At 40.2% G+C, this 15,256-nt stretch overlaps 1 pseudogene; it reads left to right on the forward strand.

The window, feature by feature from the left end:
• Window positions 1-9,678: 9,678 nt before the first annotated feature.
• Window positions 9,679-14,603, forward strand: LOC104216914 (glutamate receptor 2.8-like; annotated as a pseudogene).
• Window positions 14,604-15,256: the final 653 nt, after the last annotated feature.

Consider the following 15,256-nt stretch of genomic DNA (forward strand, 5'->3'; position numbering starts at 1 on the left):
CCCCATGATAGCCTCAAAATTAATGATTTGTTTCCGGATGAACAACTCTTCTCCGTTTCTTTGAATAGTATGCATTGGTTCGCCGATGTAGCCAATTTTCTTGTGACTGGTATTATCCCGAATGAGCTCTCTTCTAACCAAAAGAAGAAGCTTAAACAGGACATCTTGGATTATTACTAGGATGAGCCATATCTTTTCAAGATTTGTAATGATGGTGTGATCCGGGGATGTGTTCCGGAGGAGGAGCAAATGAGTATTCTTTATGCTTGTCATTCCTCGCCCTACAGTGGTCATCATGGTGATGGTGGGGCAAGAACTGCTTCAAAAGTTCTTAGATATGGCTTTTAATGGCCTACTCTATATAAAGATGTTGGTGAGCTTGTTAAGAGATGTGATGAGTGTCAGAGAACTGGTGGAAATTTCCAAGAAGAATGAAATGTCTCTCACCACTATTCTTGAGGTTGACATTTTTGACATGTGGGACATAGACTTCATGGGGCCTTTTGTGAGTTCGTGTGGCAACACTTATATTCTTGTGGCAGTTGATTATGTTTCCAAGTGGGTTGAAGCCGTGGTTTTTCCCAACAACGAAGCCAGGATGTGGTGGCTTTCTCAAGAAAAATATATTCACACGGTTTGGCACTCCTCGGGTAATCATCAGTGATGGGGGTTCTCATTTCTGCAATAGGGCATTTGACACTTTGCTTGCAAAGTATGGTATCAATCACAAGGTATCAACCCATTATCATCCTCGGGCTAGTGGACAAATTGAGGTCTCCAACAGGGAGATAAAGAATATATTGTCAAAAATTGTCAATGCAAATAGGACTGATTGGTCAAGGAAACTGGATGGTGCTTTGTGGGCTTACAGGACTGCTTATAAGACTCCAATTGGTATGTCTCAGTACCGGTTGGTATTTGGGAAAGCATGCCATCTTCCGGTTGAGCTAGAGCATAAAGCCATGTGGACTTTGAAGCGGTTAAATCTTGAGTGGGATGTTGCAGTAAATCTCTGGGTAGAACAACTCAATGAACTTGATGAGTTTACGTTTCATGTCTATTCCAGCTCGTCTTTGTATAAGGACAAGATGAAGTACTTACATGACAAATATGCCCGGAGCAAGGAATTAAAGGAGGGTGACTTGGTTTTTTTATTCAACTCTCGGTTACGACTGTTTCCGGGAAAGCTCAAGTCAAAATGGAGTGGCCCTTTTGAAATAGTGTATGTAACTCCATTTGGTGCTCTTGATTTGAAGAATAAAAATGGTGAAGTTTTAAGAGTTAATGGGCATCGAGTCAAACACTATCTGGGAAAATTTGATGAAAGCCACGTGGTGGCCTTGATCAATTTCAAATGATGATGGTAACATGCGTCGTGCCGCGACGTTAAATCAGGCACTTCTTGGGAGGCAACCCATGTGTTTTTTCTTCTTTTTGATTTTCTTCTTAGTGTAGGATTTATTTTGGACTAATTGGTTGTGAGGTTTGTGTAGGAATTTTCGATATAGTGTAGGACTAATACTGGAAAATTTGGCTAAGTATGCAATTGGACAGCTGACTACGCTCAAAATTCTGTGGTCAGCGGAAGCTTTTTTGCGGGGGCGTGATTTTATAGAGGACGCAGACTTGAAAAGTCCAAAATGTGACCTCTCTGAAGTTTCAACTGCGTCTGCGGTGGCATTTTCGCAGTCAGCGGACCTTGTTCCACGGCCACGCCAGCTTTTCCACTCTCTGTGGTATTATTGATCTTACAACTCTTCAAAACAGCCAAAAGCGCGGACCGCGGTGGAATTTCGCGGCCGCGCCAGGTAGGTCGGTGTGGGCCCTCAGGGATTTAGTATAAATAGGAGGGCTCTCCTCCTTTTATCCCTTTCGCACCTTTCACTCTCACAAGAAATAGCCTACTGTTCATCGTCCTCTAATTTGATCCCAATATCATAGCACTAATCAGAAGTTAGTTTCCAACACACATCAAACAACTGGTATGCTCAAATCATCGTATTACTTTTATATTTTTACTTTTCTTTTCTTTTAGTTTTAACTTCTTCTTTTTAATTAGGGTTTGATTAATCCCCATAATCTAGGCATTGATGTAAAAAGTTCATGTGGGTACTTGTTATGTGTGCCTAATAGGGGATAGGGTTGTTTATTTTACCACCTAATTGCCTAATTTGTATGCTAGTGAAAACCCTAGAGTGCATGTTCTTTTTGAAATTCCGCGATCGTGGCCTTAATTCTGCGGTCAGCATTCATATGCAGTGTTAGGTTTAAATTGATTTGCATTTCTGCGGTCAGCGACCTACATTACGCGACCACGCTTCTTTTTTCGCGAACCGCAAATTTTAAGTTCAAAGAATTGCCAAGTTGGGTCCGCTGCCGCGTTCGTTTTTCCACAGACAGTGGTGCAGTTTTTGCGGCCGCGCCCCTTTTTCTGCTGTCAGCGGTGCCCTGTCCGCGGCAGCTCCCCTTTTTCCACTATCAGCTGACCTTTGCTTTTATAACACTGTCAACTTTTCATCTACTTTCAATTGATGATTATTTTAACAAAAATACTAATGAGTTTTCACTGATTATGTATGCAGACAATGGTCCGATCTAGAGGCGCAGGTAATAAACAAAAAGGGAGGGATGAATCCTCCCGGGGCAGGGGAAAAGGAGAACAAGGAAGGACCAAGTTACCACTAGCGGTCCAGAAATCTATAGGGAAGCTGCGGAAAACCATCAAAGTTGCGGACAAAGCCACATCCCATTCTGAATAAAGTGAGTATGTCCCTTACCGGGAAGTTTCGGAGGGAGACTCGTGTCAACCCATATTCCTGCAGACTTTCAAGGGAAATTTCAATTACAGGACGAGCCTAGACCCCCTGCTTCCCCTGCTTCTTCTGAGTCGTTTGATGGCTTAGAAGAAAGTATTGAGGTTTCAGCATCACCTTCTCCACCTGTCATACCTTTGGCCTTACCAACGGATCCTATTGATGTTGATGCTGAGATCCCTGATGACAGGAGGGGTGGTGACACCCAGACAGGGGGTTGGAGAGATCAAGGAACCATGTGGTATGGCAAGAATGATTTGTGAGTGAGAAAGCCTACCATAAGTTTCGGGAGTGGTGGCCTCAGAGGTCATTTACACTTGAGAGGGTCTTCATTGAGCAAGATCTGCTACCCTACAACCCTAATGTCAAGAGGCACTTCAACGAGGGAGTGGGGTGGAAGTTCTTCACTAGCAACTTACCGGATGCCAATGAACATTTGGTCAAAGAATTCTACGCGAATGTCGCCCACATAAAAAAGGGCACATTCTTGACCAAAGTCCGCAACAGGAAGATTAAGTTTGATGGTAAGACTCTAAATGACTATGCTGGGTTCAATGACGAGGATGAGTCCCTGTATCTGGAGAAGGTGGCTATGGATGATTTATCCCGCCTTTGGCTTACATCGGTGATTGCTCTTCCTGGGACTACTCCAGCTTGGCTGACACCTGGGGTCCCGATCTACAGGAACACTCTAAGCTTCGAAGCGAAGGGTGGGAAACTTTTTTGTGTAGCCAGTTAGACCCTACTATGCATGACACTAATATGCCGATCTCCCGGGCTATTATTGTGGGGGCTATCATGGCGGGGTACCTGATCAACGTCGGAAATATTATGGCCAAGGTGATTACTAGAGTGGTTGGAAAGGATGAGAGCTCATATCCTTTCCCAAACTTCCTCACCATGTACCTAGAGGATCAGGAAGTAGAAGGAAGGGACTTTGATACTAAAGTGAAACAAAAGAGGCCATTTTCTTAGTACAGCTTTCGGGGTCCGGAAAAACCCAAATCCAAGGGCAAATCCACCACTTCCACTGACCAGTCTGAAGAGCCAGGGTGGTGGCTACTGGTTCCGAACCTTCCACTGCCATGCCATATCCTCCATCCGGACCATTTGTTTCTACGCCTTCTTCAGTGCCTTCTTCATCAGCATACCCTCTGACTGCTCTATGGGGTTAATCAGACTCTATCCAGCATCAACAACTGGATGCAGGCAGCTACATCAAAGCTCTCTGTCCTATCCAGCATAGTGGCAGCTCAGTCAACTCTAGCACAACCTCAAGTGCCTGCTTCAGTGGAGGAATCACTAAAGGAGCTTCTAGACAACCAGAAGTAGCTCATGAACAACCATAAGCTTATCATGGTCACTTTGGATGCTCAGGGAAAAGCAATCAAGGAACTGGGCAAACAAACGAAGAAGATGAAAAAGACTCGAGCCTCAAAGGAGTTAGTAAAGCTGTTGAGCAAGGAGGTTGAGAAGATTAGATCAGCTGGAGACATCCCATTGGACTTACTCTTGGAGGAGCCAGTTCCAGCAACTCAAGTAGCACAGGAACCAGAGCAAGAAGCTGACAGAGAGCCCATGAGAAGAGTGATGATCCCCCAGACTGAAGATTTGGAGATTGAGTTGTAGGACCCCGAGGAAGGTGACTCGGGCCAGCCACAGGACCCAACCAATGATCCCATGCAGACAGAGGCATCATAGGGAGTTTCTTTACTCCCATACCCTTCCTCTATTCTATTTTTGTTGATAGCATTGAGGACAATGCTAATTTTTATTTGGGGGGATGGCCTTATTTTGATGATTATTTGGATAATTGATTTGTAATAACCTTGATTCTATTTCTTTTCTTTATTTTTTACTTATCGTACTTTATTTCGTACTTTTGGTATGTATATAAAGTTACCTTTCCATGTATATATTCATTCCCCTTTTATGTATATTCGTCTCAATCCCCTATTGTACATATTCAGTTTACTTTCCGTATTTTACTTTATATCTTCTTTTGCAATTTTCCTTAATAACATAGCTTCTTATTTCATTTAGTAGTTTCTTTTTCAATTTGTAGCTTTTTACTTTTACAAGTTTTCGTGATCAATAAGCCTTTGGTTTTCTTAATGCCACGGTTCTTTCCAAATGTGGAATTTGTGTGAACCGGGTGGCTCTTCCCGATGATGGATGGCAAGACAACCTTCTTAAGGGTTTGAGTCCGTTTTCTTTATGTTTTGTGTAAATATTAGTAATGAATAAAATTTTCTCAGGCAAAGCTTCACTTGGGCCTAGCACATTTACCTTTGACCTTATGGTTAGAAACAAATTGATTTGCAAAGAATGGTGCTAGTTGTGACCTTTAGACTCTTGTGTTGACTAAACAATCATTGAGTGGTTTTTCGGGGCCATTTGTGTTGCTCAATTTTAGCTAGGGTTGTTGTGGGCCCTCGACTCTTTTCTCTTTAGCAATCCAACAGCTTGTGAGGTGAGGTATTGATTTGCAAGTCTAAGTCCCGTGCCAATAAGTCTAGAACTTGCCCTGAATGTTTGTCTGGGCGAAATTCTAAGTATAACTCGACTTGAGAAATGATTATAGGCTCTCCTTGATCCAAATTAAAACTTGAAAGCATCCATATCCCACCAAATATGATATCCCTAGTCAACCTCGTTGAGTCGAAGCCCTTGTTCTTTCAATAACCATGATACAAGCTTTTATCCGTTCTAAAATGACCCTCTCTTGGCACCCGATCTTTCCTTAGCACAATTGGCAAAAGCATAAGTTTGGGGGGGGAGACGAGGAATGCAAAAGTGATAAAAGGTATAAAATGAAAAAAGGGAAGGCAAAAGAAAAAGAAAGAAAATCTAAAAAGTCAAAAAAAATGAATAATATAGAAAAATGAAGGGATTCAATAAAAGCAATGATGAAAGGCTTGGAATGATTAGAAAGGAGAAAAATGATTGTCATGAATAAGAAAGAGTGACAGTGTGTCTCTCTAGTCCCCTAAGGAAGAAGAAAATGACTCAAAGAGTCAAGAAAGTGTGAGCTGAAATGAGAAAATGAAGTGCTTAAGGAAAGATGAAACTTTCATAGACCGATATATCCTACCTTAAACCAAAAGCCTTTATTACATTCCCGCAAAAGCCCTATATGATTTCGAATTGAGTGAGCTTGCATTAGTGGTGATTCACATAAGAGACAAGCTTATGGTACTTAGAGCCGGACTTGTGACCTTCCTTTGAGAGAGATGAGTGTACTTTTCCACAATCCTTGTTCTGAGTGCTATAATCTAAAGTGAGATATGCTTATGGAGAGTAGAGGAGAAAGAGTTTGGATTCCACAATGACCTACGTAGTAGAGGGAGCTTCCTTGATGAGTTAAGTAAACACTTGATGCACTTGTGTCATACTAGAGCCATGGTGCTAAAAAGGTTGTGTGTTATTGATAATACATTTGTGTTGAGGGTAATTATTAGTCCCAATTAATGCTTGATGAAGTCATCTTAGAACAGCTGAAATTTTTCTTTCTTTTATCTTGTGGAGGTAGGAATTACTTTGTTTGCTTGAGGACAAGCAAAAGCTTAAGTTTGGGGGAGTTGATAACTATGGATTCTAGCCTATCTTATACTTTCTTTTGCTTAGATTCTGGATCAAAAATGTATAAAAGTATTCATGAAAACTGACTTATTGCGCTTGTCTGTAGGGTTTTGGTCAAAATGAGGCAAGAAAACCATAATCAACTCATGAAAGAGTTAAATTTGCACAAGTTCAAAGCTGAGATAAAAGCACTGATCGCAAAGGAAAAGAGCGGCCGCTGAGGCGGCCACAATTACGCGGTCCGCGAAATTGAGATTCAGAGAAGGTATTTTGGGCACAACAGAAACCGCTGACCACGATGAAATAGTGTGGCCGCGGAATACTTGATGCGGCCGCGGTGGTAATTCCGCTGAGAGCGCTGATGGAAGTTCAGAGACTCTGCAAGTTGAGCTTGACTGGGGAGCACGGTACGCATCCAAATTATGCGACCCTAGTTGATGCTAACACGGAGGCGGTAGTTTTTACGTTGTATGTGAAATCAAGTCCAAACCAAGCACAATATTGAAGAAACGCGGTCCACACTTAATTTTTGCGCGGCCGCGAAAATTCATGCACTGAGGTTCCCAATATTTCGCTGACAGCGGAACCTCCGTGGGGTTATTTTTGTCCAGTAATTTCAGCTATGTATAAATAGATCTTTTTCATATTTTTAGGTTATCTTTTGTATCAGAGAGCTCGTGAACAACCGTACTTTACCATTTAAAGTAATTTTAGAGCAGTTTTAGCTTATATTCTTAGATTTTATTCTTTTAATCAACTTTTATGGCTTATATTTCATTTCCATCTTTGATTTCTACCTTGATTATGAGTAGCTAAACCCATTAGTTAGGGTTGTGATCCAACCCTAATGTGGGTATTTAATGGGTCTTCAATATTAGGGCTTAATTATTTATAGGTTAGTGATATTTAGCTTGATTCATGCTTTATTTGTAGAATTGGTAGTTGCAAACACTGATTCGTACCTTTATGACTTAGACTCTTCTTGAGAAAGAGGGACTAAGTTTAGGAAAATTAGGCTAACAAGGAATTGGGGTGCATTCAAGAGATTGATAGCCCCAATTAAAGGATTAAACCTAGAGATAGTAATACCCGACTTGAGCCAATTTTACTTGCATTGTCTGAACACCCAATTAGGCTTGAGAAAGCCAATTAGGGCAAAGTCACTCAAACTACCGAGAGGTATAGAGGGGTAATTATGTGTAAAGGTTATATCACGACCCCAAATATAACAAGATTGTCCTAAATTTTAGATCCCATTAGATATTCTCCTAGGTGCAAGTCACTTCCCTAGTGCTTTTTATCAATTTAGAAAACTCTTACAAAAATATTGTACTTAGATTATTTTCAGTAATCAATAGCATTAAAAGTAGAATAGAAACAAATCCAAGCATGGTTAGAAGTGCTATTAAAAGCAACACGTGTAGCTAGATTAGATAGAAACTCAACTCCCAACCAATATTAATTCTCTGTAGAAATTGATCCCGATATTTTGTGTAAAAGCTGCATCGACCACTCCTCGTCATTATATAGTGGTGCAGGGTTGGAGCCGATCAAAAGGCGTGTTGGAGTAGAGTAAGTAACACTTTCAAACTTGGTTCTGAGGGTTCGAAACCCTGAATTATGCGTTATGTGATTGGTATTGAGGTGACGCACAAGCCAAATGACGGGCATGGGGGAGTGCACCATGTGAATTAGGACCCGGTCGATTTCATGGCATTGTAAAGTTGTCCTATCTTGTTGATATCCGCATTTTCACCATGTGATAAAATAATTGAGTTGTCTATCATGTTAGAGAACATGTTTAGGCTATATGCTGGTATTGTTGGGACCCATAGTGGTCGTTTCTTGTTGTTGACTTACTGATCTCATTGATATTTCGTAATCAGACATGTGCATTCATTTCATATCATATCTCAGTCTTTGTTGTTATTTGTTGATACATCATATCATCATGTTTGGGCTAATTTCATGACATTTGTGAGCCCGTGAGTGAGACTGGAGAGATTGATGACTGAGTGAGGCCGAGAGCCTGATTATGAGTGACATTTATGGGATAGGGCTGCATACCGCAGCGGTTATACTGAGTTATGATAGCGCTTGGGCTAAAGGAGCCCCTCCAGAGTCTGCATACACCCCCAGTGAGCGCGACTGATATTATTGAGGCCTGGACATGGATCTTGTCCGAAGCATTATATACCTGGAGGTGGATATTCTCCACGGGCTGGATTGACCCTACTCGGTACTGGGTGACTGATGGTCAGTGATGTATATATTTCGGGATGGATCATTCCTGGGCCGTATGAGCCATATACAGTACCGAGTGATTGAGCATTTGAGAGTGTGAGCACATGAGGCTGTCAGCATCGTGCATCGCATACAGCATGTGCATTGGCATGTAGAAGTAGAGGAGTTATATTCTTCATATCATTCAAATTTGATGTATTTTACTGTTTTGAGTTATTTATTGAACTCGAAAGCATGCCTACGTTTCTGCACTGTTATTTTTATTTTGAGTTGTGCCGGTTGAGTTAGTCACTACCTCGTGTGCAGATCCAGGTGCTTCCGGTCACGGCGACTGCTGATTGAGGAGTCAGATCTCGGAAACTATCAAGGTAGTTGTATGGCGTGCGCAGGCCTTGACTTTTCTTCATTATCTTTATCTGTATTTCAGTTCTTATTCCCTAGTCATTATAGTAGAATGTATTCTGGAATAGATGTTCATGTACTCGGTGACACCCCGATTTTGGGATAGACTGTATTATGTTGCGGATTTATTTCTATTTCAAAAAGGGTTTTCTTAAATATTAATTGCTTCTGTCTTTATTTTCAAAGCTATGAGAAAATAAGCAATAAAAGAAAATATTTTGCGAACCAAACACACTCTTAAAGTTATATTTAGAGATAAGCGAGAATTTTGATGAAAAAGACAAGCGGTAATATGCTCACAGTTTACTTCCAGTCATAGGTAGTTCGCAAGCAGCTTCCTTTTACATTAACAAAAACAGCCCAATGACATTGACGCCTATATAATCATCTCCAAAACCCAACCGACCAAGTTGACTTCTGATATCTAACTGCATCATCATTCCATTCCATGTATGACGCTATCTCCGATTGGCCGATCAGGGTGGCGGGTCATGAGTGTGCAGGGGCGGAGGGAGAGTACAACCTACGGGTTCGACCAAACTCAGTAGCTTTAGTTCAAATCATGTATTTATCTTAAGAAATTTATTCAACATGTATAAATTATTCAAATGAATTCAGTCACTATATTCAGTTAGTTTTGATTTGGTCAAACGAGAAAGCTTACTAGCTCTGAAAGTCCTCTCTCTCTCAATAATGAAACGAAATATCTTCAACTTTTCCTTCTTTTAAAACTTATATTTGACTTTTCTTTCTACAATTATTGGGTTTTGGTCTTATTATATTACTTAAGGAAATTACTAGTCGAAGAGTAAGAAGTTTCTTGATTCTGAAGCCCACCCATTTGAGAGAACTTAAGACACATCTTTGATAAGAGCTTTAGCTTTGAAAGGTAGTTACTCTCAAAAAGCCCCAACTCCTTGTTGGCCAACTCTTAGAAAATTTACAGAGCTTTTCAGATGCAAAACCAAAGATGCCACTTCCTGATTCTTTTCATTCAGTTTGTCTCTATCATTAGCTTTTGCTACCACATAATGCCAATAAGAGGTCAAGATGAAACTAATGCCATAAAGAAGGTGGATGTAGGTATAATTCTTGATCTGGAAACAAATGTGGCAAAAGTAATGCACACATGTATATTGCTAGCTCTTGAAGATTACCATGCCGCTAATCGCAGTGCCATTAGGATAGTCCCTCACTTCAGGGATTCCAAGAAAGATGATGTTGAAGCAGCATCTGCTGGTAAATTCTGCTCCAAGATATATTCTATTAAACTAGAATTTCTTACTCTCTTTGCTTCACGAGTCAGACATGCTCTGGTAGTCAGTAGTTAGTATAGTTAGTACTCTCTCTATCCCAATTTATACGACGGTGTTTGGTTGGACACTAAATTGAAGAAATTAAAGAAAACTTACTAATTATGCAAAGTATTAAAAGTATCCTTTTAAATAAGTAGTAGTGAAAGTTTCTCAAGTTTTTTCGGAGTTGAGATCCCAACAAGTTATGTTATTAAGAGTAAAATGGGGATGCTAAGATTAAGTAGTTTCCAAAAAAAAAAAAAAGGTGTCATTTTTTTCTTTTGGGACAATTTTTTTGTGTGGACAAATTCAAAAGGAAGTACAACAACAAGAACGACCTAGTGAAATCTCACTTAGTGGGGTCTGGGGAGGGTAGTGTGTACGCAGACCTTACCCCTATCCCAAAGGGGTAGAAAAGCTGTTTCCGAAAGACCCTCGGCTCAAATTCAAAAGGAAAGTGTGTCAGATAAAATGGAGGAGATACTCCTGCCCTATTATCAAGATATTCTCTTTTTCCCTAAGAAAATTCCTTTCCCTTTGAAAGGGATGTTCCTACAATTTCTTATAGCTTCATTGTGCATGTGCAGCCATATACTAGATAAAGGATGCCCAAGTACATGCCATCTTTGGGCCACAAATGTCCACACAAACTGATTTTGTAATTGACATAGGGAAAAGAGCAAAAATCCCTATCATTTCTCCAGCAACAAGTCCTTTACTTACAGTCAAGGAAAATCCCTATTTCATCAGAGCAGCACTTCCTTCTTCCAGCCAGACCAAGTCCATTGCAGCAATTATTAAGAGCTTTGACTGGAGGGAGGTTGTAGTCATCCATGAAGAGAGCCTCTATGGGACCGGGATAGTTCCACATTTGACCGATGCCTTACTGGAAATCAGCACTTTAGTCTCCTATAGATGTGTTATTTCTCCTTCAGCCAATGATGATCAAATCCTCATGGAGCTATACAAGTTGAATACAATACAGACCAGGGTCTTTGTCGTACACTTGCGACCTTTTCTTGCCTCACGCCTTTTCCTCAAGGCCAAAGAAGTCGGGATGATGAGCAGTGGATATGCATGGATCATCACGGATGTGCTAACGAGTCTTTTGGACTCGATAGATCCTTCAGTGATTGAGTCATCAATGCAAGGTCTTCTTGGTATAAAGCCTTATGTTCCAAGATCAAATGAGCTTAACAATTTCACCAAGAGATGGAGAAAGAGATTTCGTCAAGAGTATCCAAACACGGACCCAGTTGAACTCAATGTTTTCGGGCTATGGGCCTACGATAGCATTACCATCTTAGCAAACGCAGTAGAGAAAGTGGGCACCACTGTCATTCCAGAATTCAAGAAAACGGACACTAGAGAGAACTTAACGGACTTAGAGGCACTTGGAACCTCAGAATTGGGATCTCTGCTCATCAACTCTATGCAAAACACAACACTAAAAACAGGACTAAGTGGTGATTTCCGTATCATTGAGGGAGAATTGCAGCCATTCCCATATCAGATTGTGAATATAATTGGGAAGGGAGAGAGAAGCATAGGATTCTGGACAGAGAAGGATGGAATTTCGTATAAACTGAGGATGAATGGTAAAACAACTAAGAGTAATACTAAGCAACTAGGGCCCATCATTTGGCCCGGTGATTCTACTATTGTTCCAAGAGGCTGGGAGATTGCCACAAATGGTAAGAAGTTAAGGGTTGGAATTCCTGTCAAAGGAGGGTTGGAGCAATTCATTAAAGTGGACATAGATTCAACTGGTTTCTGTGCAGATGTCTTCAAAGAAGTCATCCAATCTTTGCCATATGCTGTCCCTTACGAACTTATTCCATTTCAAATACCAGATACCAACACTCTTCCAGACTATGAGGATCTTGTTTACAAGGACCTTTTTAAGGTAATGTATAATCCCGGTTTGTAGTAACCTCTTTGGTTGAATACCTTACTCACAAGCTCCTTTTTGGGACCTTCGTATCTACTTTCTGCTTTTGTGACAAACCATAATTACTGCAATAACCATTGTTTGCTTTAACCAGGAATATGATGCAGTTATAGGTGATGTGACCATTTTAGCGAACCGATCCAAGTATGTAGATTTCATACCTTTTACAGAATCGGCTATTTCTGCAGTTGTGCTAGTAGGGGATGATGAGAGGAAGAATGTGTGGATTTTCTTGAAACCTCTACAGAGCGAACTTTGGATAACAATTGGAGAATTCTTCGTCTTCATTGGTTTGGTGGTTTGGGTACTCGAACACCGTGTAAACAACGAGTTTCGAGGACCCAAAGGCAAGCAAGTTGGGATGATATTCTGGTTTTCCTTCTCAACTCTAGTTTTTGCTCACAGTAAGTCTCTAACTCAAAGCAAGTTACATATGAAATAAATCTTTATATTCTCCTTGTTTCTCAACAGATCATATGGCTGGTTGCAGGAGAGAGGGTAACAAGCAACTTAACAAGATTTGTGGTGATTGTGTGGGTTTTCGTGGTGCTAGTACTGACATCAAGTTATACAGCCAGCTTAACATCTATGTTAACGGTGCAACAGCTACAACCTACTATAACAGACCTCAATGATCTCATCAAGAATGGAGAATATGTTGGGTACCAAAAAGGTTCCTTTGTCGAAGACATCTTGAAGCGCATGAAATTTGACAGCACCAAGCTTAGAAGTTATAGCAAATTGGAAGAGTATAATGATGCCCTCTCGAGAGGAAGTAAAAATGGAGGTGTTGGTGCAATTGTTGATGAACTACCTTATCTCAGACTCTTCCTCAACAAGTACTGCTGGAAGTATATTATGGTCGGTCAGACTTACAAGACTGCTGGCTTTGGATTCGTAAGATTCTCGCTGCATCATTTAATTGGAAAGGTTCCATAACTGAAGTTATACTACCAATGGTAATTTACTTAATCTATTCCCATTCTTTTCTCCAAAATTTCATGCAGGCGTTTCCAAAAGGATCTCCATTGATACCTGACGTCTCAAGAGCAGCCTTCAGGGTGAAGAAGGGAGGGGTTATGAATAACATAATACAGAACTGGTCTGGGAATGAAACAGATTGTCCAGAGAAAGATGGAATGCCTATAACATCTGATAGCCTCAAGCTAGATAGTTTTAAGGGCCTTTTCCTCATAGTTGGTGTATCAGCAAGTTCCGCGCTTCTCATATTCTTCCTCATCTTTCTTTATCAGAACAGGGAAATCTTAGCCACTGATGATTCTATATGGCAAAAGCTTACTGCTTTAGCAAAAGTCTTTGATGACAAGAAAGAGAAACCTAACTCTAAGTCAGAAAAGCCGGGTGAAGGCAATGAAAGCCAAAAGACTATACCATTCACAGCAAGTGCAGCTTCCCCTGAAATATTGCCCAACTTTCCCTCACAAAGCCCAGAAACCAGAACTGCATCGCCTCCGGATGAAGGGTTCTCTACAAGAGAACCTGGAACTCCAGTTGAAGAAATCATTACAGAGGTAAATGAAGAGAGATGATACATACAACTGCTACTACAATTATGAACAGCCTAAGAGAGATCATATAGTGATGAACTAGCTTAAGAAAAGCTCAACAAATTACACTATCATTTTGGCACTATTGACCATAATATTTGTGATAAGATTTTAGATGGATAAGCAAGATTTAAGAAGATATTTTTGCGCTCTTGGCAAGATTTACGTGGATAAAAGCAAGAATTAGAGGAAGAGTATAATTCAACTCCAAGTGGTTCATGAAAAGATAAATATATAGGTTTGCTAGCCCAGCAAACTTAGCAAGTCAAGAATGGCTGATTCGACGTTATAACCAATCTATTATGGTCGTGCATTAACATAATCTATCAAGCCTCAAACTTATTTCCAAAGTGTTGTACTGGAGTAATGAAGAAAGAAAAGAGTTCAAGCTTCCAACCATGAATTTTATGGTGGCGTTAGCATTTAAAATTAGATGATTTATTTTTGAAAAATATTTTATAATGTAAGTCGTATTGGTGTTATGTCATTAGTTTTAGATATTTAGTTCAGGTTCGTAGGAAATAAAGTGTACAACAATTCTGCTCTACCCTCTTCTTCCTTCTCACCCCTTTTGAAAACAGAAGACCGCTGCTTTGTTGACCATGGCGGTTACTTTCTGTTATGTTCCAAGACAATCTTCAAAGGCTCAATGATTTAAATTACACAGGTGAACGTTGGGCTTGATGCATTATGACAGTTTTCGTTAGAAAAAAGGAAATAAGTCTCTTGACAACAGAAGCAGGTTCTAAAAATAAACATTATCACAATTCCATCCAACAGGTATAAATCAAGGTCCATCGGCTATATTATTAGCATATAAATGTTCTTATGCAAGCTCCAGCAGACGAGCAACGTATGTAATGCCAGGAAAGTACAAAATTCATTTGAGAGAAGAAATAAAGCCTGAGACCCAACCTTGTTCAGTTGGTTTCATTCTTCAGGAGAATCTGAGCGGATGGCTGTTCAAAAACCAGAATAAATGTTTATCAGTAAGCACTAAGCAGAAAGCACAGCTGGCGATGGCACTTAGACAATAGAGCAAATAACGTATATACAGGCCATATAACCCATCCTCCATGCCCCATCCCCTCATCTAAAACATAAAAAAGAAACGTATGTAGAAATATGGAATTAATATTTTCAGAAGTGCATACATCACATAAAAATGCAGACATGACATTTCTTAAAGATACAAAAAGCCAAATTCCCATTCACCACAATTCATTTGTTTATGAATTTGAACATGTGAGAGTCATTCCAATTAAAGAGCATGTATAAACACAAATAGAAGCATCTATACATCAATATACATTATCAACAATTAGCAGTTGCCAGTCGCCAGTTGCATTTGGTGTCATCATAATGATCCTCCACTTCTTCTTTCTCTTAATGAGTCCAACT

The sequence above is a fragment of the Nicotiana sylvestris genome, chromosome 6 (genome assembly GCF_000393655.2).
Source record: "Nicotiana sylvestris chromosome 6, ASM39365v2, whole genome shotgun sequence".
NCBI lineage: Eukaryota > Viridiplantae > Streptophyta > Magnoliopsida > Solanales > Solanaceae > Nicotiana > Nicotiana sylvestris.